This window comes from Ovis aries, chromosome 8 (genome assembly GCF_016772045.2).
Source record: "Ovis aries strain OAR_USU_Benz2616 breed Rambouillet chromosome 8, ARS-UI_Ramb_v3.0, whole genome shotgun sequence".
Lineage (NCBI taxonomy): Eukaryota > Metazoa > Chordata > Mammalia > Artiodactyla > Bovidae > Ovis > Ovis aries.
Genome location: NC_056061.1, coordinates 87,884,231 through 87,901,624, shown reverse-complemented (window position 1 = coordinate 87,901,624; position 17,394 = coordinate 87,884,231).

Sequence of the window (17,394 nt, the reverse complement as noted above, 5' to 3'; positions counted from 1 at the left end):
ACTGGTCACAGCAAACACTCTCTTCCAATAACTCAAGAAAAGACTCTACACTTGGACATCACCAGATGGTCAACACCTAAATCAGATTGATTATATTCTTTGCAGCCAAAGATGAAGAAGCTCTATACAGTCAGAAAAACAGGACCAGAAGCTGACTGTAGCTCAGATCATGAATTCCTTATTGCCAAGTGAAGTGAAATGAAGTCGCTCAGTCATCTCCAACTGTTTGTGACCCATGGACTGTAACCTACCAGGCTCCTCTGTCCATGGTATTTTCCAGGCAATAGTACTGGGATGGATTGCCATTTCCTTCTCCAGGGGATCTGCCCAACCGTGGGGTCAAACCAGGGTCTCCCATATTGTAGACAGACACTTTACCATCTGAGCCACCAGGGAAGTTCAGACTTAAATTGAAGAAAGTAGGGAAAACCACTAGACCATTCAAGTATGACCTAAATCAAATCCCTTATGATTATACAGTGGAAGTGAGAAATAGATTTAAGGGACTAGATCTGATAGACAGACTGCCTGATAAACTATGGATGGAGGTTCATGACATTGTACAGGAGACAGGGATCAAGAGCATCCCCATGGAAAAGAAATGCAAAAAAGCAAAATGGTTGTCTGGGGAGGCCTTACAAATAGCTGTGAAAAGCAAAGAAGCAAAAAGCAAAGGAGAAAAGGAAAGATACAAGCATCTGAATGCAGAGTTCCAAAGAATAGCAAGGAGAGATAAAAAAGCCTTCCTCAGGGATCAATGCAAAAAAATAGAGGCAAACAACAGAATGGGAAAGACTAGAGAGCTCTTCAAGAAAATTAGATATACCAAGGGAACATTTCATGCAAAGATGGGCTCAATAAAGGACAGAAATGGTATGGACTTAACAGTAGCAGAAGATATTAAGAAGAGGTGATAAGAATATTCAGAACAACTGTTCAAAAAAGATCATCACGACCCAGATAAGCACTATGGTGTGATCACTCACCTAGAGCCAGACATCCTGGAATGTGAAGGTAAGTGGAACTTAGAAAGCATCACTACAAACAAAGCTAGTGGAGGTGATGGAATTCCAGTTGAGCTATTTCAAATCCTGGAAGATGATGCTGTGAAAGTGCTGCACTCAATATGCCAGCAAATTTGGAAAACTCACAGTGGCCACAGGACTGGAAAAGGTCTGTTTTCATTCCAATCCCTAAGAAAGGCAATGCCAAAGAACGCTCAAACTACCACACAATTGCACTCATCTCACACGCTAGTAAAGCAATGCTCAAAATTCTCCAAGCCAGGTTTTAGCAATATGTGAACTGTGAACTTCCAGATTTTCAAGCTGGTTTTAGAAAAGGCAGAGGAACCAGAGATCAAATTGTCAACATCTGTTGGATCGTTGAAAAAGCAAGAGAGTTCTCGAAAAACATCTATTTCTGCTTGATTGACTATGCCAAAGCCTTTGACTGTGTGGATCACAATAAACTGTGGAAAATTCTGAAAGAGATGGGAATCCCAGACCACCTGACCTGCCTCTTGAGAAACCTATATGCAGGTCAGGAAGCAACAGTTAGAACAGGACATGGAACAACAGACTGGTTCCAAATAGGAAAAGAAGTGCACCAAGGCTGTATATTGTCACCCTGCTTATTTAACTCATATGCAGAGTATATCATGAGAAACGCTGGGCTGGAAGAAGCACAAGCTGGAATCAAGATTGCTGGGAGAAATATCAGTAACCTCAGATATGTAGATGACACCACCCTTATGGCAGAAAGTGAAGAGGAACTAAAAGCCTCTTGATGAAAATGAAAGAAGAGAGTGAAAAAGTTGGCTGAAAGCTCAACATTCAGAAAACGAAGATCATGGTATCTGGTCCCATCACTTCATGGGAAATAGATGGGAAACAGTGTCAGACTTTATTTTTTTGAGCTCCAAAATCACTGCAGATGATGACTGCAGCCATGAAATTAAAAGACGCTTACTCCTTGGAAGAAAAGTTATGACCAACCTAGACAGCGTATTAAGAAGCAGAGACATTACTTTGCCAACAAATGTCCGTCTAGTCAAGGCTATGGTTTTTCCAGTAGTCACGTATGGACATGAGAGTTGGACTGTGAAGAAAGCTGAGCACCAAAGAATTGATGCTTCTGAACTATGGTGTTGGAGAAGACTCTTGAGAGTCCCTTGGACTTCAAGGAGTTCCAACCAGTCCATCCTAAAGGAGATCAGTCCTGGGTGTTCATTGGAAGGACTGATGCTGAAGCTGAAACTCCAATATTTTGGCCACCTCATGTGAAGAGTTGACTCATTGGAAAAGACTCTGATGCTGGGAGGGATTGGGGGAAGGAGAAGAAGGGGACGACAGAGGATGAGATGGCTGGATGGCATTACCGACACAATGGACATGGGTTTGGGTGGACTCCGGGAGTTGATGATAGACAGGGAGGCCTGGCGTGCTGCTATTCATGGGGTCATAAAGAGTCGGACACGACTGAGCAACTGAACGGAGCTGAACTGAAGGAGCAATTTCTTTCTGTTTTTGTTGTGGGGCCATCTGTCAATCTCACCCTCAATAGCACCAAAAGGGAATTCTGTTAGGTAACAATAAACGTCCACGGATGACACACATTGGTGGCTGAAGTCACTGTTAGAGAAGAAGACAAGCATTTTATGTGTTCTAAAGCAGCTGTGACTCCATGTCCTTTGTGGCATCACTTCATTCCTCTGACCTGCATCCCACTGTGATTTTGCCAGCCATGCTTTTCGCATCAGTGAACAATGTCGGGTTGAGGATTTTTATCATCCGTGGATAATTTTACCGCTAACCAATAAAATACAATTTTCAATAATTAAGACTAAGAAGTTGGTCAGAAACAAAGTTTAAAACTGAGTGTCTGTTCTATGAGTTAATCCCTGGATTCTTATTTACCCAAATCAGAAGGTAACAGAAGTGCTCTGAAGCACGTGAGAAATAGAGCATCTCTTCTAATGGTTGAAGAAAACATCTCCAGCATGCACACCAGCCTAATCTCAGCTCAGGCTACGGCCACTGCCTCAGGGCAGTCAGAGCTGTGGCTTCTCACTCTCCAAGGACAGAGAGCTAATCCCTCACTTACTCCTCCTCTTCTGTTGTATGTCGGCAACTGAAATCAATTCATGCACAAGGAAATGGAATTGATGGATCATTATCTCTTAGATCCAAACGACTGTCTCACTTTCATCCTGGAAAGATAATCTCTGTCATCATTGCATATACTTGCAGAATATGTTCACAGTAGGAGATGGTACCAGATAGTCTAGGCATTTTGAAATTAGATTATTATATTTAACAGAGAACACAATGGTACGGAACAGTTTCACTGGCCTTGAATTCATGATACAGAGTCTGACTAATTTCAGTTCAGTTCAGTTGCTCAGTTGTGTGCGACTCTGTGACCCCATGGACTGCAGCACTCCAGGCCTCCCTGTCCATCACCAACTCCCGGAGCTTGCTCAAACTCATGTCCATTGAGTCGATGATGGCATGCAACCATCTCATCCTCTGTGGTCCCCTTCTCCTCCTGCTTTCAATCTTTCCCAGCATCAGGGTCTTTTCAAATGAGCCAGTCCTTCACATTAGGTGGCCAAATCATTGGAGTTTCAGCTTCAGCATCAGCCTTTCCAATGAATATTCAGGACTGATCTCCTTTAGGATGGACTGGTTGGATCCCTTTGCAGTCCAAGGGACTCTCAAGAGTCTTCTCCAACACCACAGTTACTTATGGTCCAACTCTCACATCCATATATGAAAACTAGAAAAACCATAGCTTTGACTAGATGGAATTTGGTTGACAAAATAATGTCTCTGCTTTTTCATATGCTGTCTAGGCTGGTCATAGCTTTTCTTACAAATAGTAAGCATCTTTTAATTTCATGGCTGCAGTCACCATCTGCAGTGATTTTGGAACCCAGAAAAATAAAGTCAACCACTGTCTCTATTGTTTACCCATCTATTTGCATGAAGTGATGGGACCGGATGCCATGATGTTAGCTTTCTGAATGTTGAGCTTTAAACCAACTTTTTCACTCTTCTCTTTCACTGTCATCAATAGGCTCTTTAGTTCTTCATTGCTTTCTGCCATAAACGTAGTTTCATCTGCATATCTGAGGTAATTGATATATCTCCTGGCAAACTTGATTCCAGCTTCTTCTTCATCTAGCCTGGCATTTCACATGATATATTCTGCATATAAGTTAAATAAGCAGGGTGACAATATACAGCCTTGACGTACTCCTTTTCCTACTTGGAACCAGTCTATTGTTCCATGTCCAGTTCTAACTGTTGCTTCCTGACCTGCATATAGGTTTCTCAAGAGGCAGGTCAGGTGGTCTGGTATGCCCATCTCTTTCAGAATTTTCCACAGTTTATTGTGATCTACACAGTCAAAGGCTTTGGCATAGTCAATAAAGCAGAAGTAGATGTTTTTTCTGGAACTCTCTTGCTTTTTCAATGATCCATCTGATGTTGGCAATTTGATCTCTGGTTCCTCTGCCTTTTCTAAATCCAGCTTGAACATCTGGAGTTTCATGGTTCACATGTTGTTGAAGCCTGGCTTGGGGAATTTTGAGCATTACTTTGGTAGTGTGTGGTATGAGTGCAATTGTGTGGTATTTTGAACATTCTTTGGCATTGCTTGTCTTAAGGAATTGAATGAAAACTGAGCTTTTTCAGTCCTGTGGCCACTGCTGAGTTTTCCATATTTGTTGGCATACTGATGACTTTACTTCTTATTTATTTTCAGAGGAAGGCCAGAACTTGAGCATTTGAACAGGAAAGAGTCTATGAACCCACCACTGTCTCCTCTGTGTTCTGTAGTCTGTGCATTCAGAGCTATGAATTTCCCTCTCAGACTGCTTTGGCTGCACCCCACAGGTTTTGTTATGCTGTCCTTTCATTTTGGGGCTTCCCTGGTGGTTCAGTGGTAAAGAATCTGCTCGAAATGCAGGAGACCCAGGTTAGATCCCTTGGTCAGGAAGATTCCCCAGAGAAGGAAATGACGATCCACTCCAGTGTTCTTGCCTGGGAAGTCCCAGAGACAGAGGACCCTGGTGGGCTATAGTCCATGGGGCTGCAGAGTCAGACACAACTCAGTGACTAAGCAACAGCAGCAGCATTTTCACTTTCACTCAGTTCAAAAAATTTTAAAATTATCTGGGTCCTTCTTCTATGAGTCACTTGTGTTTTAGAAGTGCATTGTTAAATCTCCAAATATATTGGATTTCCAGCCATCTTTCTGTTACGGATTTCCACTTTAATTCTGTTGTTGTGTGAAAACATTTTGCATGATATCTAATCTTTTAAATTTGTCAAGATGTGTTTTACTACCCAAGATGTGTTCTATATTGGTGAATGTTCTCCGTGTGCTTGAGAAGAATGTATGTCCTGTTATTGTTGGGTGGAGTAAACTATGTCAACTGGACCCAGTCGACTGATGATGCTGTTCAGTTCAGTTCAATCTTTACAGATTTTCTCCCTGCTGAATCTATTACTGAAACAAGGGTATTGAAATCGCCAACTGTAATAGTGGGTCCATATATTTTTCTTAGCAATTTTGTCCTACATATTTTGATGACCTGTTGTCCCGAGCATACATATTAAGGACTGTTGTGTCCTCTAGGAGAATTGATCCTCTCGCCATCAAGTAATGCTTTTGTTTACCTCTGATAATTTTCCTTGCTCTGAAGTTTGCTTTGTCTGAAATTAATCTAAAATTTCCATTTTTCTTTTGATTAGTATTAACATGGTATACCCTTCTCCATCTCTTCCCTTTGAATCAATCTGTGTCTTTATATTTAAAGTGGATTTCTTATAAACAACATATCGTTGGTTCTTGTTTTTGTACTATTCTGAAAGTTTTTGTGTTTTGATTGATATATTTATATCATTAATATTTAAAAGTGATCATTTATATATTTAGATGGATATCTACTCTATCTGTTGAGGCTTTCTGTTCATTGTCTTTTTTTCCTTTGTTTTTTGACTTTTCCTCTTTTTCTGCCTTCTCATTTTTACTGAGTGTTTTATATGATCTGGTTTTCTTTATTCTGTTAGCAAGTCAGTTATACCTCCTTTTTAACTTTTTGAGTGATCGTCTTAGTGTTTGCAATAGACAATTACAGCTAATCCAAGTCACTTTCAAATGACACTATGCTGCTTCATGTTCAGTGCAAGACCTTGTAACACAGAATTCATAATCCCTTTCCCCATCCCTTGCAACACTGCTGTTATTCATTTCACTTACCCATATGCTACAAGGGGCTTCCCTAGTAGCTCAGCTGGTAAAGAATCTGCCTGCAATGTGGGAGACCTGGGTTCAATCCCTGGGTCAGAAAGATCCCCTGGAGAAGGGAACAGCTACCCATTCCAGTATTCTGGCCTGGAGAATTCCGTGGATTGTATAGTCCATGGGGTCCAAAGAGTCAAACATGACTAAGTGACTTTCACTTCACTTTATAGGCTACAATTACTGACACATTGCTGATATTATAATCAGAAAAAACCCTGTTATCTGTTTAATGAATTAAAAATAAAACATTTTATCTTATTTATTCTTTATCTAATGCTGTTTCTTTTAAAATGTAGATCTGAGTTCCAAACCTATAAAATTTTTTCTCTTTCAAAAACTTCTTTTCACTTTACTTATAAAGCAAGTTTGCTGGAAATAAGTTCCCTCAATTTTAATTTTTCTGTGAAAATCTTTATTTCTCCTTCACTTTAAAATTATGATTTTCCTGGATACACTGAAAGTTGTTTCTTTTTTTTTTCTCTGAGTATTTAAAATGTTACACCCAAATTCTTTCTTGCTTCCATGGTTTCTGAAGAGGAGTTCAGTGTATAGAGTATAGGAATTTTTTTTCCCTCTGCCTTCTTTAAAAAATGTTCTCCTTGTCTTAATTTTCTGAAGTTTGAATATCATATGCCTAGGTGTAGATTTTTGGAATTCATCTGGTTAGGTGTTCTATGAGCTTCTTAGATCTGTAGCTTGATATCTGTCATTAATTTTCCAAACTTCTTAGCCATTATTATTTCAAGCATTCCCTCTTTTCCTTTCTCGCTTTCTTCTTCCGGTATTCTTACTGTGTCTGCCTTTCATCCTGTGTAACTGGCCCACACTTCTTGGCTATTCTCTTCCGTGTTTCTCATTCCTTTACTCGTTTGCATTTCTGTTGTGGAGGTCTTTATTCACATATCTTCAAGAATACTGATTCCTTCTTTGGCCCTGTCTGGTCCATTGATGAGGCCATCAAAGGCAATCTTCACTTCTGTTACAGTGTTTTTGATTTCTATCATTGCCTTTCGATTCTTTCTTAGCGTTTCCATCTCCTTCCTTGTATTACCTGTATGTTCTTGCATGCTGTTAACTTTTCCACTAGAAGATTTGGCATATTCATCATAGTTATTTTGAATTCCACGTCTGGCCATTCCCAAATCTTTGTGACATTTGAGTATGGTTCTAATCCCTGGTATGTCTCTTCATACGTTGTTTTCCACTTTTGGCATGCCTTCTGACTTTTTTGTTCAAGGAGGACATAATACATTAGGTAAAAGGAACAAAAGAAGACAGTCCTTTGGTGTGAAGTTTTATGTTTATCTGGCTGGGAGTTAGGCTATGTTTAATGTTTGCGGTAGTCATGGTGTAAGTCTGAGGTTAAAATTTCCTGTAGCGGCCTTGCTTTTGTATCCTCTTTTTCCTTTGGGTTTCCCTAGAGCCTCCTGAAGTAGGAGCTGAGGCTTGTAGCTCTTTTAGCTGCAATCTCCTGTTAGTATGTCAATGCCTTTTTGATGCGGAGGTAAGAGGTTGGCACAGGAATCATTCTATGGTCCCAAGAGTAAGTCCCGGTGTCTTAGTGAGCTTGAGTTGGGTATTTCCCTTCCCCTAGTTCAGATAGCTTTCAGAAAAACCCTAATAAGCAAGCTTCTAGTAAAATCATCTCCTTTGAGGGCAGACCTGTTAAGAAAAACAGAGAGTTCTGAACTTTTCTCAAACTTGTCAATTTTCCTTACCCTCTGTAGGAAGTTCTAGGGACTTCTTCTCAGATTGCATGGGAAGCTGAGGGAAATCTCAAGAATATGTGGGGCTCTTCAAGGCTGAGGCTTTTAGCAATCATGCTGCTTCACACAAAGGCACAAGCATTCCATCAGTTACATTTTAAAGTACTTATTTTTATGCTGAACATCATGAAATACAGATTGGAAATATTATTGCTTAATTTTCAATTATAAGTCTAATTTTACGAACTAGGTTATACTATACATATGCATATGTGACATAGACATGTTATATTCCTATGTATTAATATTTACCTTAATTTCATATATATATTTATTTTAGTAACTTCTCTAAGAGCAAAAGGAATTATAAGAGCTATAAGTCAACAAACCTATTAAATATATTGTGTTGAACAAGACAAGTCTAAAGCTCAATTTCAGTCTGTCAATCCAACATCTTTATTAATTAATGACTGTTGTGTAAGTGGCTTAAGTTGATGGATAAGAGGACACATTTTGGATTCAGACAGACTGGGAGGAAGTTTCATATCCACACCTGTGAGTTGAGCTTTGGACCTCCGTTCCTCACTTCTGTACTAGCAATATTAATAGCACTCACCATGAATGACTGCCTTGTTGTGAATAAAGGCGCATGCGTAGCCTGGAACCGAATATGTTCTGAACATGTATATATATTTTTTATTAGTGATGTTTTCATCGTCAGTGACATTATAGCCATTGTCTTGCATGTAGTTTTTACTACTCCTTACCACTTTCTGGTGGCTTCCCTGGGGGCTCAGACGGTAAAGCGTCTGTCTACAATGCGGGAGAGCCGGGTTCAATCCTTGGGTTGGGAAGATCCCCTGGAGAAGGAAATGGCAATCCACTCCAGTACTATTGCCTGGAAAATCCCATGGACAGAGGAGCCTTGTAGGCTACAGTCCATGGGGTCGCAAAAAGTCGGACATGACTGGGCGACTTCATTTTCACTTTCACTTTGCCACTTTCTATCATTTTTTTGTCCAAATTTAAAGTAAACTAAAGAACACAGCTGAGCACATAACCTGGGTATGCCTCCCAGAAGCTCCTGGCTTCAACTGTCTTCTGCTTCCCCCAAAACCCTAAGCTCAATATCTCTAGCCCAGAACTTTTTTCCAGGCTTTAGAGCCATATTCCCAATTTTCCATTGTTTTTCTCTATGTAGGATAATAAACAAACCCAACAGCTCATTTTTGCCATAAATCATTTTTGGCAAATTAAATTAGCAAAATGTTTAAAATATAGTGAACAATAAGTTAGTAGTTCTATACATTGCTATGAGAGTTAAGATTTCATTACTAGAGTGTTTTGGTTATATGAAGTGAAATAATTTAGATATTTTTAACTTTTACATCCATATTTCTACTGCTGGGGATCCACCCTAGAAAAACAATTTAAAAAATGTGGAAAAATACAGCTCTAAATTTTGAATTATTTCATCTCCCTTTGTAATGAGAAAATTGGGATGAAACCATATATCCAATTATTAATTAATATTTATATTAATGTATATTTTCATAATAGAGGAAATAGCTATACAAGGTTAAATGAAAAAATAGCATAATGCATCTATATTGAAGTTTCAAAATAAATGTCACATTCAACCCACTCATGAGGAGGAAACAGTGAAATTAAAAAGCTCAAGTTGATTTCCACGTCAGCTCTTCAGCTGGAATGTAGCTCAGTGTCCATCACATCCATCACGCGTTCCGCACAGCACAGCCTTCGCGCGCTGCTCTGGCCACGTGGATCTCCTCCGTGTTTTCCCATCCTTGCTAATTGACCAGCAGTGTCCATGAGCCTTGTTACTCAGTTATCAGGTCTTATCCCTTTTCTCAGGTAGAAGACATATCACTCACGTAACCTATTTTTATGACATTCATTTCAGAAATATGTGAATTTGTTTTGCTATATTTTGTTTAATACATTTTATTTGGATGACAGGAAAGAATACACTTATTCTGTTCTAATATAAATGTTCATTGGCCGATAGTCCAGGGAAATAACACAGCAAGCTAGAGAAACAAAACAAGGATGTGCGCCTGCTAAATATATTCCTGGAGAGATGCGTACCTGGCTGAGGGAAGATGTACCTGCAGGTATTTATAAACTTTTAAACCATTGTTTCCCAGAGGAGCCCTTACTGCCATCTTCTCTTTTACACAAAGAAAAGCAGTGTTGTATCCAGGAGCTCTTCGGGGTGGGGTATCACAGCGTTAAAATACCTCTGGGCTCCACTGAAAGACCTCAGATAACTTCCCTTCCCCTCCCACCAGAGTCGGGAATGCAGCTCAGGGAGCTGTGGGAATGGCAGCTTCCCTCTGCTGTAATTAGTACTCTGCATTTCCACCTTCTCGAGATTTCCCATGCTCCTGACAGACGCCTTATTTCCATTCCTCATGCAGTGAGGCCAAGAGACACACCCCCAGAGGGCTGTGACCCCAGCTCCTGGGATCAGTTTCCCGGGGAATCCCACCAGCCCTCCTGCCCAAGACAGTGAAATTGCTCAAGGCAGGGCTGATTAATTTCTCCCTGCTTATCCTGCACTCTCCTCTCAGGATATCTGGTCTCGGAATTGACTTCCTGGTCTTGTGCTTTTTCACAATCCAAATTAACTTTAATGCACGGCAGAAATCTCATCTCGACCTAGAAGTAACAGTCAGACTCTAGGAGAAATCAAATACTTAGTCAATTTAAAAGGGGAAAAGAAAAAAATAAATTAGAAATACTACATCAAATTTATTTTCAACCCTGTTGAGATTGGAGAGGGAGAGAGAGAAGACAGAACTTCCCTGCTGGATGGAGATATGTGTACACGCTCACAGAGTTACTGAATGCATTTCTCATATTTCAACCAAATTTTGGCAAAATGCAAACGTGTTCATGTATTGACTGCATGGGGGCAGAGAATATCCTAAAGTGATAGCTCATAATGGCAAATTTATCTCCAGTTCTCTTTTTAGTTCTGGCTTGCTCTCACGTGTGTATTATTTAAATGTACTGTTGGCTTCGATAAAGCGTTAAGGAATTGCACACTGAACACATCGCGTACCCCATGAGTTCAGAATCTCTCCCCCAGCGTTCCTGCCAAGCCTTTGGCATGCCTGTTCCCGGACATGAGTCAGAATACGGAGAGAGGGCTAACTGACAGGTCTCTGAGTCTAAAGGCGAGCCGTGACCTCCAAGGAGAGCTGTTCTCTTAATGAGCAAACAGCCACACGGCCCTGTGCTGAGTGCTGACGCGCGGGCTCGGGTCTCCCGGCCGCCAGCAGGTGTCAGCAGAGCCCGGGCGTCCGCCGGGCCCGGGGCTGTGACTGCTGTAAACACCCGCCTTCGCGTCCATTCATCTTCTCTTGTCAGAGTCTTCGTTAAGTGCTTTCTGTAGACTGACCCTGAAACTGCATCATTGAATCCATAATCATATATTGCCAACATTTTCCCCCTTTACGGCTTATAAATGGCATTAATTCAGAGGGAACAGGGACCACTGATAGCTTTGGGCAGCCTGCTGCAAAAGGAAATATTCATTAAAGGCAGACGCACCCCGGAGACTGCCAACTTGCCTGAGATAAAGAAGCGGTTTGGAACGGAAATGGGGAAGCGCGCCGGAAAAATAATAGACACTTTGTGCTTCTTCCTTCGCTTTTCTCTAACACGTTTTACTTGGCATTCAAAACAGATGCATTGGTCAAAGATGCATTTGCTTAGATGTCCAGTTGAATATTTTCCTACCTTTACCTTATCCAACGTAATGCTTTAAAATATCTTTTCCCTAGGATGTTGTTTCAGAGAAGGCATGGGCAGAGGAGCCACGTAGGCTGCAGTCCATGGGGTCGCAAAGAGTCGGAAACAACTGAGCGATTTCACTTTCACTTTTCACTTTCATGCGTTGGAGAAGGAAATGGCAACCCACTCCAGTGTTCTTGCCTGGAGAATCCCAGGGACGGGGGAGCCTGGTGGGCTGCCGTCTACGGGGTCGCGCAGAGTTGGACACGACTGAAGCGACTTAGCAGCAGCAGCAGCAGCAGCAGGAGGTTGTTTTTGTTGTTGTTTAGTTGCTCAGTTGTGACCGACTCTTCTGTGACCTCATGGGCTGTAGCCCACCAGGCTCCTCTGTCCCTCGATTCTCCAGGCAAGAACACTGGAGTGGACTGCCATTTCCTTCTCCAGGGACCGAACTTACCTCCCCCTCATTGCAGGAGGATTCTTCACAGCTGAAGCACTAGGGAAGCCCAATTTCTGTCTGGGGCTGAGCTTCATGATTGAAAATAGGTCCTGAAATACTCCGGTCCCTTTCAGTGAGGTGTTCATGGTCTCATAACTGCACTCAGAGACCATTTCTCAGAAAGGACAAGATGTTATTAAAGTGAAGGCCGTTGGTATACAATGGGTTTAAATAATCAGAGTTAAACTGATGAGTGTAAGGAGGATAAAAAGGCATTTTTTTTTTTTTTTCGTCTCTTCCAGGAGAGGAAGAGAATGTCTTGCTTATTAGAAAGACTGTCATGATCTCCCAAGGCTCTAGGTGGTGCTACAGAGTTGGCCTGTGCCATTGTTTAGTGCAATTCATTTCTTCCACTTTTGGGGGGTGTCTAGTACCCCACTCCAGTATTCTTGCTGGGAGAATCCCAGGGACAGCGGGGCCTGGTGGGCTGCCGTCTATGGGGTCGCACAGAGTCGGGCACGACTACAGTGACTTAGCAGCAGCAGCAGCAGCAGGGCACTTAACATCAGAAAATATAAAGAGCACATTAAAAAAAAAAAGGCCAAGTTGTAAAAGAAATCACCGAGAACTCCGCAGCTTCGGCAGTGATGAACTAAATATGCAGAGATGTGTTTAATTCTAGGACCCATATTTAGAATAATTTTCAACTGAGTCAAAAGAATCTAGAAGTAGTTACTGGTGTTATGATGCAGAATTAATGAATTATACTAAATTGAAATGAGTTTTCCATGAAACTTTCTAGCAAGTAAAAGGAGGCAGAGTTTGTGATGATGTTGGTGCTCTGCCTGCTTTTCTCCGTGTGAACCTTCTGTGTGAGGGTGTCAATGTGTGTGCCCCCCTGCGGATGCCCTGTAATTGCCTTCAGTGGAGAAGCAGCTCTTTGCACAGGGCAGTGCCTGTGGTTCAGGCACAGGTGCACACACACGAGCCTACACACACGTGAGCCAGGTGTCCTCAGACACGCAGTGCTACATGCACTGGTTAGAAAGCGTACAGGTGCCTTTCCAGAGAGCAGAGTCGTTAAAAAAACATCTTTCCTCCTGTTGAGATATAGTGAGTCAAGGAAAAAGAAAGCAGGTACAAAGCTAAAAAGAGTAAAGCAGGACTATTTACAGAAAATTTCGTGTGACTATTTACTGAGATATTTAGGCTGAAAGAGGTTCTTCCCCATCAATTTCATGGCAGTGGCCCCTAAGGATTCTCTTTCAATCCTGTGTCTGCTGACAGGTAAGCTGATGTATTAACCTCTTTAGGGCTCCTGAGCAGGGCTTTGAGATATGCTGTAAACTCCTTTTCCATGCTCTTCGTTTCATTATTTCTAACCCACCTCCCTTCCACTCACCCTCTACCAACAGCAAATGTTACCTTCATTATTTCCAGCGCTTCCTTTAAATTCCAGTCCTCCCTTTCCTATCATGGAATAATTCCTTTCTTTTCAAAACACACACACACACACAAAGTGTCCTTGAACGTACACTGTGTACCACAACCTGTCTGTCATGAAAACTCAGCATTCCATGACCTAATTTTAATCCACACACCATTCTTCCTCAGAGACATCATCCTCACTTTATCAATGAAAATATTGAGTTTCTGAAAGGCTGAGCAACTTGCCAATGGCTCCAGGCTACAAATAGCAGAGACTTTATAAACCCATGTGATTCAAAAGACTGTGCCACTAGAAATTATGTTATAAAAGCTGATGATTTCCTATGAAAAAGAACAATATAAACACCTAACAAACTAAAAACTTTATCTTCCCTTTTTCATCCACTTCCACTAGCCTGTAATTGTAATTGTATTAACTGTATCCTGCTATCTGTAACTGTAATTGCTATCTGGACTTCCCTTGAGGCTCAGCTGGTAAAGAATCCACCTGCAATGCGGGAGACCCGGGTTCGATCCCTGGGTTGGGAAGATCCCCTGGAGAAGGGAAAGGCTGCCCACTCCAATACTCTGGCCGGGAGAATTCCATGGACTGTTTAGTCCATGGGGTTGCAAAGAGTTGGACACAACTGAGTGAGTGACTCATTTTTCACTATCTGTAATTCATTAATGGAAATCTCATTGATTGCCTACTGGCTTCCTAAAGTCAGGGTTTGGGAAAAAGTCACTGGAACCTGTGATACAACATTGAGTGTCCATTGAGAGAGGGCAGGTGGAGACGCTCAGAAAGTGCTTCAAGGATGAGACTGTCCTGCATTTCCTGACCCAGCCGAGGACAATCTGCCTTCCTTTTCCCAACATTTTCCTGAAATTTACTTGTCAGAGATCAATTACTCCCTAATGGTGGGACAAGAGAATCAGTGGTCAAATCCAAAGTCAAAAGCTGGCCCAGTTCGAAGGCCAGGTACTCACAGTTTTGGTTGGGTCAGATGGATGGCCGAGGGACAGATCCATGTGAAAGGCCCACTCCTGACTTTGCAGCCTGTGTTTTCCAAATCCTGCTGACCTGGTTTTGAAATGTTCAGGGCCTGTGTTGTGGTTGCCTGTGACCTCCTGCCTGAAACCAGTGTTGCAATCCTGGCTTTGGGGAGGGGGTCCTTCTTTTATCAAGAGTGCATTCATCATTCTACAGATAATGCCCGAGTCCCAGCTTTTCCCAAAATGCCAGGTTTGCTTTTCTTTCTGCCCACAGGCTTACAGATGACAGCATGTGAGAGGACCCCTTCCTCTGGTGTTCCGGGTGGAAGTCGCTTGTACCGCACGCAGATCAGTGCGTCTAAACTAAGTTGAGGTCAGTGATGTGTCAGGAGGCCTCAGTGCCAGGCCTTGCCCCTCCCTCGTCGTTGGGTTAACTTAGAACCTGAGGGAATTGCTGACCGAATGGAGCAGGAGATGAAGGACTTGGGTACGTCCCCATATTCCTCATCCCTACAACCAGGCAAATTCTTTTTTGAATTAGCAGAAAAGAGTGTCAGCGAGTTAAAGGGCTTCCCAAGAGGCTCAGTGGTGAAGAATCCACCTGCATTGCAGGAGACACAGATTTGATCCCTGGGTCGGGAAGATCCCCTGGAGGAGGAACTGGCAACCCACTGCAGTGTTCTTGCCTGGAGAATCCCATGGACAGAGGAGCCTGGAGGGCTACAATCCATAGGGTCGTAAAGAATTGGATGAGACTGAATTGACTGAACACACACAACGAGTTAATAAACAAGATACTAATAGATTGCGATGAATCAAGGATACTTTGCTCTTGTTTATGAGAAAACACAGCACTGGTAACTCAGCGCTCGGGTTTGTCCCACTGGCTGGGCAGAACAAGACTGTTTCCCTAATGTAAACCAGTGTGGTGTCATTGCTTTAGGAACTTCTGGTGTGTCCCAGCGGTTGTGGCCAGTGTGACTCAAGGACACCAGAACGGAGCCTGGGCCTCAGTTGGGGGTGGATCCTGTGGGCAGGATGGTGGGAGCAGAATCAGGAGCAGGATCACTAAGGCGGGGTGAGTGCGAGCTCAGATGACGAAGGTAACGTTGAATTTAGAGGAGCAGAGTGAATATTGGGTAAAACCTTCAAACTTCAGGTCAACTGTTGGCTCTTCTCTGAAACCTTCCCTGATGTTTGCATCACTTCATACTGTAGTGTGTGAGTGTGTGTGTGTGTGTGTGTACACGCACAAACATGTGTAGAGCAGCTGAGTTTGCTAAGGTAACAGTAGTCCCCAAGTCTCACTTCCTCACCATAAAGAGCTCTTCTCTCCTGCTCACGTGATAAGCATGGCTGCTGTGGGTCAGCTGCAAACGGAGCCCTGGTTGCTGCAGCTCAGGCCCCTCATCCCAGGCTGTTGGTGGCCCTGTGGCCCTGCTCATATGTGGCAGATGTCCTCTGCACCCATGTCCCACTCACTGGTGGACTCCTGTGTCCCGCAGTCCCAACTGAGGAAGGGGGCTTTGGCAAGTGATGTGGAAACATGGGGAGACTCGATCTCCTTATTGGGAGGAAGCAAGTGATTGAGGACAATAATGCGACCTCTCCCGTGCATGCGATGGCTCTGCTGTGCCGTCTGTCACACGTGCCCACGTATGCTAGATGCTCTCTGAGGTCAGCCATTGCAACTATATCAGGCAGAATGATGCCGTGCTCCTAGGAAGCATTGCTGCTGCTGCTAAGTCGCATCAGTCATGTCCGACTCTGTGTGACCCCAGAGACGCCAGCCCACCAGGCTCCCCCATCCCTGGGATTCTCTAGGCAAGAACACTGGAGTGGGTTGCCATTTCCTTCTCCAGTGCATGAAAGTGGAAAGAGAAAGTGAAGTCTCTCAGTCGTGTCTGACTTCCGCGACCTCATGGACTGCAGCCCACCAGGCTCCCCTGTCCATGGGATTTTCCAGGCAAGAGTACTGGAATGAGTGCTAATTTAATCGGATGGAACTGGGCCATATTTAATTAAGGAAAACATGTGATGAGAGAAGCCAGTCGTCATGAAGATGACTCGAAAACCCAGCTCGGTGCGTCCACTTAGCAGCCCTGTTTCGTTTTGGGTGCTGCTTAACACATGCACCTCACTTTTCTTCTTTGGGAAAAAAGTAGCACGGCCTGTCTTCCAGAGTTGCTGCAAAGATTGAAAGCAGTACTTGCATAGCCCTGAGTCCTCAAGATGCCCTGGGCACATTTTGCTAGACTATTACGTTCAGTCCATTGAGAAGAAGGTCGTGGGCAGTTGGGTGCAGCGTTGCTGCTTTGCGAATCCAAGTCTTCACCTCGGTGCCTGCTTAGCTGCCATTGGCCCTGGAGTAGGAAGCATGGATTTCAGCATTTGGAACGTCACACATCAAAATGCCCCACATCAGATTATATAGCTGCAATGTCTGTGCAGAATATGTCTGAATCTCTATCAGAGAACTTATCGAAACAAATTTCCCAAATGGAGAAATGTTTATATTTCCTTTCATCATGCAATAGAGCATTAATGAAATCACAGTGTAAACACAAGGCATTTTCTCATTTTTTTATTCCCTAGAAGAGCTTGTATACGTTGGAATCAATTTTGTCTTGAATGTTCAGTAACTTCTGTCAAACAGAAGTTGGGTATGGGTTTGGTGTTTCATTTGTGAGAAGAATTTGAATTAATTGAACTTGTTTAAGGGATATAGGACTATTTGGATTTCTGTAT